Here is a 16,927-nt window from a genome sequence, read left to right as displayed (position 1 = left end):
TTGCTTACTGACTTCCACTTCCCCCATGCTTATAGCCCCTTTCATAGAACTCTTCCTTGAATATATTCATATCTATATTGTACACTTCCTCATGGTTGTTCAATCTGGATAGTCTCATATTTTTACCTTTTATAATATTTTTAAAAATATAACCAAGATGCATGCTACTCCTCTCTAGCATTGTATTCCTATGACAAGATTTCCCATACAACTGAGTTTGAAACTTACTCAAGGTATCCTTATTCACCAGTACATCCAATAAATCAATCTCTGTAGGAGAAAATTTATAAGTAAAAGTAAGAAATGAAGGAGTGGACTGTAGATAATCAATAAAAGAAACAAGTTGGGCTTCTGTGCCCTTCCAAATCAAAAACAAATCATCAACAAATCTCTTATAAAATTTCAAATAAGGGGTAAACTGATTCAAACAGAAAACAAGCCTGTTCTCTCAATCAGCCATAACAATATTGGCATAGCTATTGGCACACAATGTGCCCATAGCTAGGCCAACATTTTGCAAAAACAAATGTCCCTCAAATGAAAAAGCATTATTTTCTAACAATATTTCCAAAAACATACAAATCAGCTCAGTACTGCTAGAGTCATATTCATTATGCATTCTGAGAAAGTCATGCACCATATCTATCCCCTGTAAATTAGGAATGACTGTAACTAGTGAGACAACATCCAAGGTGACCAAAAAACTCAAACCACTACTAGCATCCTCAGTTTCACAGAACTTATATGTCTTCCAGAAAATGCTGGGTATCCTTAAGAACTTGGTCTTCCTTATCAAGTAAAGGTCTTAACTTTTTCTCTACATATACTGAAAATGGCTCAGTGAGCAAACCACCTCCTGAAACTATTGGCCTAAAAGGAGGCTGCAGTAAATTCTTATGAATCTTTGGCAGACGATGGAAGATGGGGATTAAAGGAGCTTCTATAGTCAAGTAATCAAAAAAGCTCTGTAGTAATCAAACCACTACAGTGACAGTCAAATAAGGTAACATGAATATCATTTTTATTATTTTCAATGGCATAGGAATCAATCTACATATATATTATTATCAAGCAACATTGCCATGATAGTATCAAAATAATAACTATAATCCTTTACAATGACTGCCCCACCCTTGACTGCATTTTTTATAACAATGTCATCATCCTGCTGCAAAGCTAGAAGCACTTCCTTTTCAGAATTACTCAAATTAAAAAACTTTCTTTTTAGACTACCATCATTATAGACTTGCCAGAGATTATGTTCACATTTCTTACTAAAAGTATCCAAAAGTGAATGTAAATTAGGTTGAAAAATACTTGTTTTTTTAAGTCAAAAGCAGTATTAGTATTGCCATATAACAACTTTAACATTACATTATGTGCAAACATTTTAATGTCTATAATAGTTTCACTGAATTGCGAACCTTGTGCTGGGATGAAATTAAGTCCTCGAGATAAAAGCGACTCTTGCGCTACAGTCAATGGTTTACTAAAAATATTATAAATCAACTATTCATTTCTCTGTCCACATTTTCTTTATTGTCTGACCTGTTGAATCTTCTCCCTGCCGTTGTCTTTTCCTTCCTTGACTGAGGGAGCATGGCTGACGCATAAATCTAGAACTCTTACCCAAACTGAGATGCAGTATCCTCAAACTGAGAAGGAAATTTGGCAATTGTGTTCGCATGTTCAAAGTTACATGATTATATTTATGGCCAAGCTATCCAAACAGAAACTGACCATCGACCTCTAGTCACTATTTTAAAGAAGCCTATGCATTCCACTCCAGCAAGACTACAAAAAATGATGCTCAGTTGCAAAAGTATAATTTCAAACTGGTCTCTACAAAGGGTAAACTTCTTTATCTGGCTGATACCTTATCCAGATCACCCAGAAATACCACGAAACAGCTTAATGCAGAGAGTTTTGACTTTGATGTCATGGAATTACATCATTTTTCTACCATGCAACTTGATGAGTTAAGAGATCGTACAAAGAATGATCCAATTTTGCAAAAGCTCAACCACTTCATCAGTGTAGGATGGCCATCAAAGCAATCCTGTGTACTGCCAGAAGTACAGCCTTACTTTCCATACAGAGATGAGATGCTGATGGAAGATGGTATCATTTTTAAAGGTCCAAAGCTTGTTTTTCCTACTTCTTTACAGCAAGAATACGTTCATTTTGCCTCGTTGTCACCCAGGTTCCAGTTCTACCAAAAGAAGGGCGAGAGGACTAGTAGTTTGGCTTCTCTAATAATAGACATCGATAAAAATGTTTTTCCTTGTTCAGTGTGCAACACTACTAAGCTGCATTTGCAAAAAGAGCCACTTCAGCTAAGCCAAATTCCTGAACTACCTTGGTCAACAGTCATCATCTTCTTTTGGCTGTTCCCGTTAGGGGTCGCCACAGCGGATCATCGGTTTCCAGGTCTTTCTGTCCTCTGCATCTTGGTCGGTCACACCAACCACCTGCATGTTCTCTCTCACCACATCCATACACCTTATCTTAGGCCTTCCTCTTTTCCTCTTACCTGGCAGCTCCATCCTTACCATCCTTTTCCCAATATCCCCAGCATCCCTCCTCAGCACATGTCCAAACCAACATAATCTCGCCACTCTTGCTTTGTCTCCAAACTGTCCAACCTGAGCTGATCCTCTAATATACTGATTCCTAATCCTGTCCATCCTAGTCACACCCAGTGCAAATCTTAACATCTTTAACTCTGCCACATCCAGCTTTGACTCCTGCCTTTTGGTCAATGCCTCCATTTCCAACCCATATAACATAGCTGGTCTCACTACCCTCTTGTAGACCTTCCCTTTCACTCTTACTGGTACCTGTCTGTCACAAATCACTCCTGACACGCTTCTCCACCCATTCCATCCTGCCTGTACTCTCGTCTTCACCTCTCTTCCACACTCACCATTACTCTGAACTGTTGATCCTAAGTACTTAAACTCATCCACCTTTACCAACTCTACTCCCTGCATCCTCACCATTCCTCTATCCTCCCTCTCATTTACACACGTATATTCTGTCTTAGCCCTGCTGACCTTCATTCCTCTCCTCTCTAGAGCATATCTCCACCTCTACAGGGTCTCCTCAACCTGGTCCCTACTCTCACTACAGATCACAATGTCATCTGCAAACATCATAGTCCACGGGGCCTCCTGACTGATCTCATCTGTCAACCTGTCCATCACCATTGCAAATAAGAAAGGGCTCAGAGCTGATCCTTGATGTAATCCCACCTCCACCTTAAACGTATTTGTCACTCCCACCACAGTCCTCACCACTGTCACACTCCCCTTGTACATATCCTGTACCACTCTTACATACTTCTCTGCCACTCCCGACTTCCTCATACAATACCACAACTCCTCTCTAGGCACCCTGTCATATGCTTTCTCTAAGTCCACAAAGACACAATGCAACTCCTTCTGACCTTCTCTGTATTTCTCCAACAACACTCTCAGAGCAAACATTGCATCTGTAGTGCTCTTTCCTGGCATGAAGCCATACTGTTGATCACTAATCATCACCTCCCTTCTTAACCTAGCTTCCACTACTCTTTCCCATAACTTCAAGCTGTGACTGATCAGTTTTATCCCTCTGTAGTTACTACAGCTCTACACATCACCCTTATTCTTAAAGATAGGTAACAAAAATCAGAACATCATACATATAACATATTACAGCACAATGCATTTAAAATGGATTTATATAAAAAAAAAAACTGGAACGCCCCAGAAAAGTACTCATAAATCTCACCATTTTAGCCCAAGATCAAGGACATATGTTAAATGTTGCTCTTATGTACTTGGAAAGCTGCTAGAATAACAGGTATAACATGTTTTGCATTAGTATGCATTTATCTGAAAGATACAAAATCTGGAAGTCAAGTATCTGTGATTATTTAATAACTGCAATTCTCAATGATTTTCTAGAAAACACAAATTTTCTAAGGAACAGACCAGAAATATGTAGCAAAATCAAGGAAACATGACTGTCAAAATCAACCTGTTACACAAAAAAATCAGGGACAAAGCCAAAAAATAATGAAAGAAAAAAATCAAGGACTAATTTGAAATGTTGCTGTCCTTCACTTAGAAAATTGGTAGAATGCTAGTTTTCTGGCAGTATTTTCTGAGGGAGATGACGTCTGAAACTCAAATTCTGCTATTATTTAGGGACTGCAATCTTCACTTTCTTGCCAGAGAACCACAACTCTATGAGGAACAGACAAAAATATTTGAGCTATATTCTCATCCCGTATCCTAGGTGCTTCTTGCTGCTATGATCTAGTTTCTTCCTGCCAGGATATGTGAGGGATAAGAAAACACAACTCACCTTTCAACATCCACAGCCAGCAACCATAAATCCCTGCTCACAACTCATCATTCAACATCCACAGCCAGCAACCATAAATCCCTGCTCACAACTCATTATTCAACATCCACAGCCAGCAACCATAAATCCCTGCTCACAACTCATCATTCAACATCCACAGCCAGCAACCATAAATCCCTGCTCACAACTCATCATTCAACATCCACAGCCAGCAACCATAAATCCCTGCTCACAACTCATCATTCAACATCCACAGCCAGCAACCATAAATCCCTGCTTTCTTTATTATTTAATATTACCAGGCTTTGTCCCTGGCAAGGAAGAGAAAGCCCATGAATTGATTGGTTAAGTGCACTCATCTCTCAAAGATCAATGCAGTTAACTAATCACCACTCTTGTTGGCATTATAACTCCGTCTTTTGAGTGCAGGAATTCCAGTGACCATTTTTTCTATTTTTATTTTTTATATAAAGAGAAGTGGATATTCTTTATTAAAATTAATAATAAAAAAGAAAAATGACCCACAGTGCCTTTCTATTTTACTAGCCATGGGCCCTCCCTTGAGCTGTGAGCTCTCGGTGACTGCCTGGATCACCCTTATTATAATTCACCACTGTCATAGGGTGTCAAATAGTGTAATATTTACAATAATGTTCTTTTTAAATAGTGTATGCACATTTTATCACCTTACTTATACTTTGGAGGACAGAAATTTTAAAAAAGAACTGGAGAATGTTTAAAGGTGTGGATATTGGAGTGTTCATTTAGTGGGTGGAGGGTTTTTCCTAACTATGGTTGAGAGTAAAGTATGGAAGTTTAAATGTGTTGATTACATTTCTCAGATTTTAAACTCACTGAATGTGCTTCCCATAAGACTTCACTGCTAGTGCATTTTGCGTTTGCGTGCTGGCAGTGATTCAAGCTCTTATGGCAATTCTTTTTACTCCATTGTTGTGCGAATATGGAGTTATTATAGAAAATGAAGTGTAGGGAACAAAGCACAATAGAGCTTGCTACTCTGTCAAAAATGGTTTCTTTTATCATTGAACTGAGACTCAATAAAATGTAGAGGAAGTGGGTTGAGGTTATGAATTAGAGAGTAGCTAAGGGTTAAGATGCTTATGGGGAGAGTGTTTACAAGGTCCTGAAATTATTACTAATAGGGTAATTGACAAGAGTTGAAGGAACTTCTATATAAGGAATAGACAGGCATCCTGAGAACCACAGATGGCTTGCAAACACGCAGTACAGTGAGGGAAGGAATAAAATATACACACACATATTTTTATTCTGGCAGTTCACTCTCTCTCTCTCTCTCAAGAAAACTTTGAATCATTTTACTTACCTTAAAAAATAGTAGTTCCCATTTCATAGGATCATCGGATCATAGCAGATTACTAGGTTATCGATCTGGTGGTTATTTCAAGCCTAGCCATTTCATCCCAGTGCAATACCATAGAAATGTTAGCCAAAACCCAAGACTGCATTTAGTAATGACTGCAGTTCAGAAGGAGTTAACATAGTTGGCCTCACATGATGGAGAATAAGGTTTATTTTCAGCTCTAAGCTAGAACTTTAAAACATAAGCATATAACAAATTATATACATTTTGAAGTTATTTATTGGTTAAAAAGGTAAATGAACTGGTCCTTCACAGATCCTTTTTAGCCATGACAAAGACAACAGAGGAAGGGCAAAACAACATATGTAATGAAAATAACTAACACGGACAATCAGAATGTTTTTAAGTTGTGGGAAGAAATTTGAGTAGATAGAGAAAACTCTCACCAATATGAAATGAATAATCAAAACTCAAAAAGGCAGCTAGAGATTCTAATGCTTTGAGTCACAAATCTAATCACTAAGCCAGTGTATTGCATTCACTGGGACTACTGCAGGTGACTGTTTGGCAGCCTTGTTTTATTCGTAGGAAATGCTGAAAGGAAAAACAAATGATCTGTCATCAAGAACTACAGAAAACATCTATCCATTTCAAAAGTCCTTCCTTCATACAGGATTATTTCAGAGGTTCAAATGTTTGAGGAAACAAAGCTCTATTTTTAGACAGTTAATCATAAATAATTCCTTTAAGTGAAGACACAGTTTTTAGTAAGACCCATCCACTGATGATCCAGCCATGCTTTTGTCTGCTGCTTCCAACTCCAACTCAGCTCCACCCCCTTTAGCCATCTTTTTATATCTTCTTAGCCAGGGGATGTTTCCATTTTCATTGTCTTTACTTAATTGATGAAGCTCATTTCATGAGCAAAACTAGTGTTTTGCACGTGTCTATATTAAACTTAAATACAGTGATCCATTGCTCATTACTGGGCTGTTTCTACTCATTGGCTTGGTGTTTCGCTATACTGGGCATAATGGGGAATGAATATGGCCTGTGCACAGCTTTTGTTTGAATTTAGATGAATACTATCCTCCACTGAGTATATTATTCCCATGTATCCAACCAATCAAACTGGTTTAATGGTTGTTAGGGAAGTAGCCTGCTTGATATGTAAACAAAGCTTTTTCCAGAAACATGGGATACTTTGGTTTAGGAACTTGCTGGCATTGTTTATGTGGCATTATAGGTTTAGGGATGTAGAGCAGGTAACTGCCTTAGCACCAGCTCTGTTTAGCTTAAAGAACACACAGTCATTCATACCTTTGAAGACTAAACAAAGATCACCACTTAGGTGCCTACATGAAATTGAGTACAGGGATTAGGGCATTTATTCTATCAGTGTAGCTAAGGGTGCTAAGATTTATAATATTTTGGTGAGGAAACATTTAAGTCTCTAAAGATGATTTAGGTGCTTAATGTACATTTCAAAGGAGGTATTACATTAAGTTATGGGAATACTAATGGGTGAAAAAGTGGTTCTATAACTTCAATGAACCTTGAAGTGGTACCACGAAGGATAAGATACATGGTAGGTAGAACAATATTCTAAGGATGACAGAGATGTGGAAGTCAAAGAAGAGCTTGCTATCAATATAGGTATCCTAGTCTCTAGAGGTTGTATTAAATTTAAGTAGACTGGTATCTATATGGTATGTGGTTATGATGCTGGATTTACCAAAGGAAAAAGACATATTGTTGTCATTGAAGGTAAGCCCATAATTAAGACATCAACCATTTTACATTCCTTGCTGGAGAATCAGCAGCAAATGGAGATTTCATGATTTGTCTAGTCATCAGTAAAGTTGGTTAGCTGTAGTTTTTTGATACCAGGTTTCATAGTTAAGATATCTACCTCACAGAGTACAGAATTTTAGGCTCATCTTTGAGGGAGAATTGTCTGGCATTGAAATGACCAGCAAGGGCAGCAAACTTAGTACTTAATAAGAATCAGCTTCCACTCTGTGTGGTTTATTGGTCTTGGACATGATTCTTGCTTTAGGTGAGAAAGGTTTTGGACAGGCCCATTGTTTTCACAGTTGGCTTGGATTGCACGACTAGGCTTATAAAGGTCTTGGTGGTCATTAGTCTAGTATATAACTATGAACCTATGAACTTATGCCAGAGCAGTATATGCAAAACATGAGGAGTTTCTGGACAGAGCCCTGCCTATAGAAAACACCCCTGACCATATGGGTTCTGTCAGATAGCTAGTTAGTTATCCAGAGAATGAATTAATGCTGACTTGGGAGAATTTGCCAATAATACCAGCTTGGAGGATAGTGTCAAAAATCTTGGTAAGGTATAGGCAGTAGCATGGACTGCATGCCTTTAATCCTTGGCATCATTAAATGTTATGAAACTGAACTGATATCCAGGGATATACAGTCATTTATACTGTTGCTTATTAGTTCATCTGTAATACATTCCATAGTCTTGTAAGTAATACTAGTGCGAATAAAGGGCCTCTAATTGCCAGAGTGAGTGGACTGAACACCTTTACACAAACTGTTCTTCACATTTTGGGAATGTAACCAGTAAAGAGAGTCAGGCTGAAGAGTTGATGGAAGGGCTTTGCTAGGCAGGACTGAATACTTCTCAGCTGACCTCCAGGGGATAATGTCAGGACCTATGGAACTTGTATTTCTTAAATTTGGAAAGTGTCAAAAGGACTTGGTCAGGAGTAGTTTATGGATGTAAAGTGTGAGGGGCAATGGTAGGCAAAGGGAGGGTGGGTGGTGTGAAGTTAGAAGAAAAATGTGTATGCAAGACTATTAGCTATGTCCTTAGGGTCAGCAAAGGAAGTAGCCTTAGAATTAAGGTCATTGCAGACTTGTTGATGGCTTCTAATACTCCTAACAAAGATGAAGAAGGCATTTTGGTTATCTTTTGAATTGTTTGCCACCCAAAGTTCATAGTCAACCTTGTATTTCCCAACAGTGAGCTTGAGGGACTTGTCAAGTTTCACTAAGTTTTAATAATAATGAAATGGAGATCGTTTAAAGATGACCAGAAATTTTTCATATTGCTATAGTCTGCTGATGTAGTACTTCTATCGTATAGATTTAGTTTTAAATTCATCATTAAGTCTGTACCAGATGGGTACGGATGCCTCAATATATTTATTTAAGAGGGAATAAAATTTAAATGAGTTGGCAACAGCTTTAGATGCTAGGTTTGTTGGGCAGCCATATGATTTGCCATTATCAATAGGATCAGTAAACAGTAAGTAATTGGTTTTGGAGTAATCCCTAAAAGTGGATGAGTTCTTGGTGGCCAAAAAGCTGGTTTTCTGGAAGAAGATCACAGTGAGATGGTCAGATTTGATTGGATAAGAGATGGCAAGTGAAGTGGTGCAACTGGGGAATATATTATTGATGAAAATATCTAAAAGACTGAAACCTCTGATGGAAGAGGAACCATCTGTTTAAATGCATTAGCATTCATGAAGTTCAGAAATTTCTGGGAACTGGTAGTATACGTTTGCTAGTCTATTTTATGGAAAGTCGAAGTCACCCATAAGGATTGTATTTGGTTCAGTGGTTAACTTTTCTACCTAGATAAGGTATTCTAAGTGATTTGAAGGGGCTATCAATGAAATTCTATAATTATCTGTTATGTGACAACTAATTTTATCAAGTGTTGTTGACTTTAACCAGTTCCAGATTGATACCATGTTGAATCTGATGAGAGAAAATCGGGCTACAGACAAATATAGAGCCTCCTCCACAAATGCCAGTGGATCTAAATACATGATAAGGTCTGTACTCTGGAACAGAAAGTGTGCTATTGGTACACTAGCATAAGGTTTCTATAATTACACAAAAGGTAATGTCTTGGAAGACAAGGAAGGCATCAAGTTCAAATATCTTGTTGGCTTAGCTCCTGGCATTCATCAATATTGCCTTAGTATAATTCAGATTGGAATTTGCTAAATTGGGATGTCTATCAGATGAACTCATCCTAAAAGGGGATGTAGGGATTACAGCACTTATAGCCAGTGTACATAAGTTGAGAATTAAGTGGTGCAGGCCATTCTTTGGTCTGTTGATCATTTCATCCCATGAAGGCACTCAATGTATCCTCACAGAATGACACCAATTTGCTAACTAATTATTAAATCTAGCTATTATATCCTTGTATTTAGGCATATGTTTTAGTGAAGGTAGAAAGGTGCTCAGAGCCAAGAGCTTTACCTTCTTTGAAGGCAGGAGTAGAAAGCTGAACAATGTCTCTCTATATCTCTTATAGGATGGAATGACAGAGACTGTCCACCCCGACATGATTACCAACATGGTTGTAATTATATCTGTGATGGGGCTGGGGCAGGAACCTGGGAGACCTACTGAAATCCCTAATACTAGCACAATAAACGTATGCTTATGTTGACCATCAGTCTATGCGCTTCTCTTGTGCCAGTATTAGGGCACAAGACAGCAGCTAATGGTCAGCTTATGCTTTGCCAACCTGTTGAGTGCTGTATCTGTGTGTCTTACAATGACTAAGACATTTCTGGGATGTACTGCAGAATTCTGGGACCTTAAGAGTTTAGGTTTGCAGGGCAAGTGTCTTCCAGTAACAGTAGGCATGGGTGTGGGTATTATATTAGTATTTTGGCTACAAAGCTGACTCATGCTAGCACGATGTCTTGGATCCCTAGGATATCCAAGGGTGCATTTTTACACGTGTCTTCCAATATTAACCTTTCATCTTTTGGTTTGAATTTGCCTCTCCTTAACCATTCCTGCATTCGATCCGGATCAACATGAGGTTCTTCCAGAAGTTTTCTATACATGAAACAATATTTATGCATTTTCCACATTTCTTGCCTTCTCATCTGATCCTTCACCTTATATTCTTTCTTTTGTTTTTTGGCACATTCAGTTGTTGCCTGATTTTTATCTACTTCTGGTTTGATTTCCATTCCTACTTGATGCCTATATACTTCTGCTAGACTAAGCAGGGAAAACACAAAACACAAGGTCTCAATGAAACTGGCAAACTCAGGTAAACAGTACACAAGTAATTTATTAATTAAATGAAGCGCTTTTTGTCTAGAAAAATGTCTTAGACTTCTTCAGATGAAATACTCACTATCCAACACAGTTTAAAAAGCAGTTTCAGTGTCATGTGACCCAAATTAACATATATAATTAGTTGCGGTAATATTATTTAACCCTTCAGAAGCCACTCTTACAAACCACTAAATATATAACTAACAAATATAAACATTTTTACATATATGTGTACATACATCTGCAAAAGTCGGTATCAATTCCAGTTAATACAATCAGTAATAAATATAAAATTAAAAATAAAAACTATTAATAAAAATACAATAATAAATTAGTAGTTCAAGTCTTTCTTAATAATAACTATTCTGATTATTTAACTTATATAAGTGCTTATCTATTAAAGCTTTTTAATTTCAAATGACATAAAATTGAACAGGCTTCATTTAAACCCGGGTCCTGGTATGCATTCACACGGAGTTGCCATAATAGCTCTAATTCTTCTAAAAGAATAGAACTAGGACCCCCTCGGATGTCAGTGTCTATATGATCAATCACTCTAAATTTAAAGTGGTGGGTTGGGTAATTTAATATATGTCTGGCCAAGGTATTTTCTAATTTACCTTTACTAATGGCATATAAATGTTCATATACATGATCTCTAAGCTTCCTATTGGTTTTACCGATGTAGAAAGCAGGGCATAGCAAACACTGTACTAAGTACATTACCATCCTAGTGTTACATTTAAATTTTTTCCAAGTGGAATAAGAGGTGTTCCTAATATGAAATTTTTTTCCTGTTTCCATGTATTTACAATGATTGCACATCTCACATTTTTACATCTTAGTCATGTTTAATATAGGCCTTTCTAACAAATTTTCAAGTTGTGCCCCCTCCTGAAAATTATTGTAGGAGAATTACCTATTTTCTTAGCCAATTCCCTATCACTACTCAATAGATTCCAATTTTTAATACTATTTTTTGATTTTATAAGCATCTGTACTAAACGTAAAAATAAAACTCAAGTTATATTTATTTGTGGTAACTGTGGCAAGTGGATCCAGTTGACTACTGAAATCAATTCTCATATCACCTTGTATGCCCATAAATGATGCTAGTTGGATATGCTCTCAATTTAAAATAGATTTGTATATTTCTTTGTTTCTTTTGATTATGACTTCATTAGACAAATCTACAATTAGAGTATTACGGTAGCCTCTTCTCAAAAACATATGTCTAAGGTTTTCACATTCCTCTAAATATTCGTTGTCTAGAGTCACCATTTTTGCCACTCTAACTAGCTGCCCTTTAACTATGGATCTTTTCTGGCTAAAATGGTGTAAGCTAGTATAATGCAAAAATGTGTTGGAGTATGTTTCCTTTCTGTGTATTTTTGCTGTGCATCTAGACAAACTTCTATCTTTCTTTAAATCCATGTCAAGATATGATATAATTTCAGTATCAAAATTGCTTGTGAATCATAAAAACTGACAAGTGTTGATCAAATACAATACAAGCTGTTCGGCCACACTTTCATTCCCCCTTCAGTATAATAAAACTATCATCCAGGAAACGGGTGTAATAATATAACTGGTCTTTGATATTAGTCTCATTAAAAATAAATTGGATTTCCCACTGGGCCATCACCAGGTTCGCGAAACTCGTGCCACATGGTGAGCCCATTGCCCCCTTGATTTTTTGTAGATAAATGTCTTTATCAAAGGATATGAAATTATTTGTCAATATAATATCTAAAAGTTCTTCCACTAGTCTAATTTCTGATGGAGGGGCCCCATTTGTTCTCATTCTAGATGAGACCCATTTTATACCTTCTGCATGTGGACTGGAACTATATAAATCTTTCATGTCCACTGTTAAAAAATTATAACTTTCCTCAAAAACAAGGTTATTAATGTCTGCTAGAAAAGACCACGATTCACGACAAATATGAGTTTCTTTACTAATATATATTTTTAACATCATATCTACAAATTTAGCACTAGAGTAAGTGATGGAATATCTAGCATCCACAAGGGCTCTCATTAGTGGGTCAGATATACTTTTGTGTATCTTAGGTACACCGAACAGTCTAGGTGTTCTAGGAAATAAATTCATTAAATAATTGAAAGTATTCATATCTATAATTGCTTTGCTAAACATGTAATTGAAATAGTCAGTTAACCACTCAGTAGTACGAGACAACAGTAATTTAATGAGTGTACTTAAGCCATCAACTACATTTAATCATACTACTACTACTTTCTCGGAGCTGATTGCAGTACCTGATTTGAATACTTGGCTCAATGAGCCATCACAAATGTTTGATCAAAGTTACAATACATCTCAGGTACAACCAGTAGGAGGAAGTGTGAGCAACACAGTGGCTAACTTAAAAACGCTTGATTACAAACTATTAAAGCATAAAAAGTTACAGCTTGAAGTTTCGTACTTCACAGAGTATATAACAAAACATCGTGCCAAAAGGGATTGTGGCAGTATCCAATTGGACTGGAGGCTGGGTCTATTTTCTATCAAGAGCTTATAGAACTTTTCAAGAAGCAGGGTTTGGAACTTCTAAACCTGATGTTTAAACACTACCAAATCCAAGCTGACAACATAAGTGAAGTAGTGGTTGACAAAATTATAAGAGATGATCATGATTTCCCATGATATATATATATATATATATATATATATATATATGACTACAATAGAATTTTTACAAGTATTGACCAACAGGTTGGAAAATTGAGTGGTACCAAATGTAAAAAACTACAACGAGACTGAGTGGACTACAATAATGGAGTAGCATATCCTAATCCACCCCCTTCACAAACTTGGAACTCTGTGGGCGAGTTTTCTTCACATTCAACCAATGCCAGAGATGAGGATAATGTAGAGGGAGAGGAAGTGACATCACTGATACCAAGTACAAACAAAGCAGTGGCTAATATGAATGGAGAAACTGTTTCAATGTTGCATAGAAGGAAGCAGCGAGTACCAACGAACACTTAATGGCAGTTTCTGAAACAAATTTTAACAACACACAAAACCAGACATTTGCCCAAGTTGTTCAAACAAACCGACAGAATTTTCACAGCCCGAGGAAACAGAACCACAACTCGGGCCATGTCTATTAACAACACTAGTACAATACATGGGGGAAAATGAAGAACAAGTGGTAACTACAGAAATATTAAATGAACAGTTAAATAGTGTTATTGAGTGTGAAATTCTTACAAATAAGGACAGTGACTTTAAAATTTATAACTTTTCATCATTTAAAATAGACATAGAATTACTGGAGTTGTTTTCTAGAGGTCTACCTTTTATTCCAGTGCATCAATCAAACATGGCTAAAACTTTGCTGGATTTTAAATACTTTATTATAAAATTGAATCTAGCTATTTTGTTTGGCAACAGTGAGTTTACAGCCACGGAGGGAATAGCAGGTACTTGTAATCCCCCAACTAATCCAATGTTGTGTTTGCTTGAACAAATATGTGAATTAGATATTAGAGCTTTGCTTAATGATACTTACAGAAATGAATTTAGTAATGTGTCTAAACCTGAAGGTATAGCTTTGAAACAACTGAGACAATTGCCAGTAAGAATAATGAAGCCAGATAAAGGGGGTGGGTTGGTTATAATGGATATCAATGTGTATCTGGAGAAAATGAGAATTATATTGGACAGCGAAACTTATGAAAAAGTTAGCTTAAACAAACTTAACAAAGCATATAGTCACATTAATTCTTATTTCAATGACATGTTTACCAAAGCAATTATAGATATGAATACTTTCAATTATTTAACAACTTTATTTCCTAGGACACTTAGACTGCTTGGTGTACCTAACATACACAAAAGTATATTTGACCCACCCATGACAGCCCTTGTGGATGCTAGATATTCCATCACTTACTCTAGTGCTAAATTTGTAGATAAGATGTTAAAAAAATATATTAGTAAAGAAACTCATATTTGTCGTGAATCGTGGTCTTTTCTAGCAGACATTAATAACCTTGTTTTTGAGGAAAGTTATAATTTTTTAACAGTGGACATGAAAGATTTATATAGTTCCAGTCCACATGCAGAAGGTATAGAATGGGTCTCTTCTAGAATGAGAACAAATGGGGCCCCCTCCATCAGAAATGAGACTAGTGGAGAAACTTTTAGATACTATATTGACAAATAATGTTTACCTGAGTTTGCCAGTTTCATTGAGACTAAGCAGGGAAGTCATCCTAGATTTATCCTCCTCATTTTCAAAACTTTCACTACATTTGGGTCTTGTGAGGTCAGTAGTTATGTGCGCAGTCCCACGATTGCAGATCTTCACATGTAATCAATTTTAAGGAGGCCTGCATCTCCTTTGGAATGGGGAAAATATAATCTTAGTATGCACTGATTTTTATAAATCATTTGGTGAGTATGAAACATTCTTCTTGTTTTCCAGTCTAAGCTATTCAAATGTTTTGGGGTCAGTCAATCACTCCAAACTTGTAATTTAGGACAGGAAAAGAAAATTGGTTTGTAGTTTGAATTTTGTTCCTAGATATAATGCTGTTGTCAGGATTAATTTAAGTCTTCTGAAATATTCCTTACTACATTTTATTTGCATTTGTTCCTGTTTTATTGTTGATCCTTCATCAATTCCCAAATATTTATACACTCCCTCTTGCTCAAGTTCTTTTATATCACATTCTTGTCCCAAACTGATGTCTTCTTGGTGCTGCAGTTTTCCTGCTTTACAAGTTGATTTTGCATATTTATCAAGACCAAATGACATTCTTATATCATCTGAATACATTTTGACTACTTTCAGTTGTGCTTTCAGTTCCTCATCTGATGAGCTATACAGTTTCAAATCATTGACCAAGACAAGATGAGAGGACTTTCCACTTTGTTGTTTTCTAGGAGCCAAATTATAGCCATGGCCTAATCTGTTAAGTAGACAACTTAATGGGTTAAGGGCAAGACATAATAGCAGCGTTGACAGGGAGTCACCCTGGAATATTCCCTTTTGAGTTTTTATCCCTGGAATAATAATTTGTCCTTCATCATGGCTTAATTGCAAAGTGGTCTGCCACTGTTTCATGGTCACTGTAATATAGCCGATCAGTGTAGCATGTATGTTATACATTTGTAAGCAGTCTTTTATCCATAAATGTGGGATACTATTAAATGCTTTTCTGTAGTCAATCCATGCCATACATAGATTCTCCCCTTTTTACAGTTCTCCATCATGACTTTATTTAGCAACAGATGATCCTTTGCTCCATATGATTTTCTATTATTACCCTGTTGTTCTGTTGCTATGATTGAATTTTCTTCTAAATGACTATAAACTCTGTCAGCATCAATTCCAGTATACAGTTTGTATGTTGTTGGAAGGCTGGTCTATAATTTTAGGATAACTTGCAGGTTCACTTTTAAGTAGGAGCAGTGTTTTTTTCTATTGTTAACCAGGTTACTGTCTATTCGGGGTGCGACTATAAATAGTTCTTACTCATGGCTAAATCTTCTTCAAAGATGTTAATACTTTTAGCCAGAAGTTAGGTACCGTGTCTTGGCCTGAGGATTTCCAATTGGAGGCTTTTCTTAACTTTATCTCAATCTTTCTGGCTGTTACTTTATCCCATTTCATATCCTGTACCTTTGAGCTTCTTATTCTTTCTTTAACTTCTTCTATCCATTTAGCATCTTTGTTATGTTCCACAGGTTCTCCGGTTCGATCCTCGGCTGGGGTGCCTTCTGTGCGGAGTCTGCATGTCCTCCCTGTGGTCGCGTGGGTTTCCTCCGGGTGCTCTGGTTTCCTCCCACATCCCAAAGACATGCTGTAGGTGGATTGGGCACTCTAAATTGGCCCTAGGTGTGAGTGCATGTGTGTGTGTGTGCCTTCTGTGGAAGGTTGGGTGCTGGGCTGGCAACTCGGCACTGTAAAACTCCACTGCCAATCATGAATGGACAGGTGATCCGCTGTGGCGACTCCTAACCGGGAAGAAGCCAAAAGAAGAAGAAGTTATGTTCCACAGGATCTATATAGATATTTCTTGAAAATCTATCTATTTCTTCTTTTTTGGGTGGTCTTTCAATTGGTTTTGCCTTGTTTCCCAATTCTCTATAGAACTTTTTGGGGTCCTCAATAAATTGCTTATT

This window comes from Protopterus annectens, chromosome 3.part1 (assembly GCF_019279795.1).
Source record: "Protopterus annectens isolate FY-2018-M chromosome 3.part1, PAN1.0, whole genome shotgun sequence".
In the NCBI taxonomy this organism is placed as follows: Eukaryota; Metazoa; Chordata; order Ceratodontiformes; family Protopteridae; genus Protopterus; species Protopterus annectens.
The sequence above is the reverse complement of the archived record's forward strand: the minus strand, read 5'-3'. Positions refer to the sequence as shown.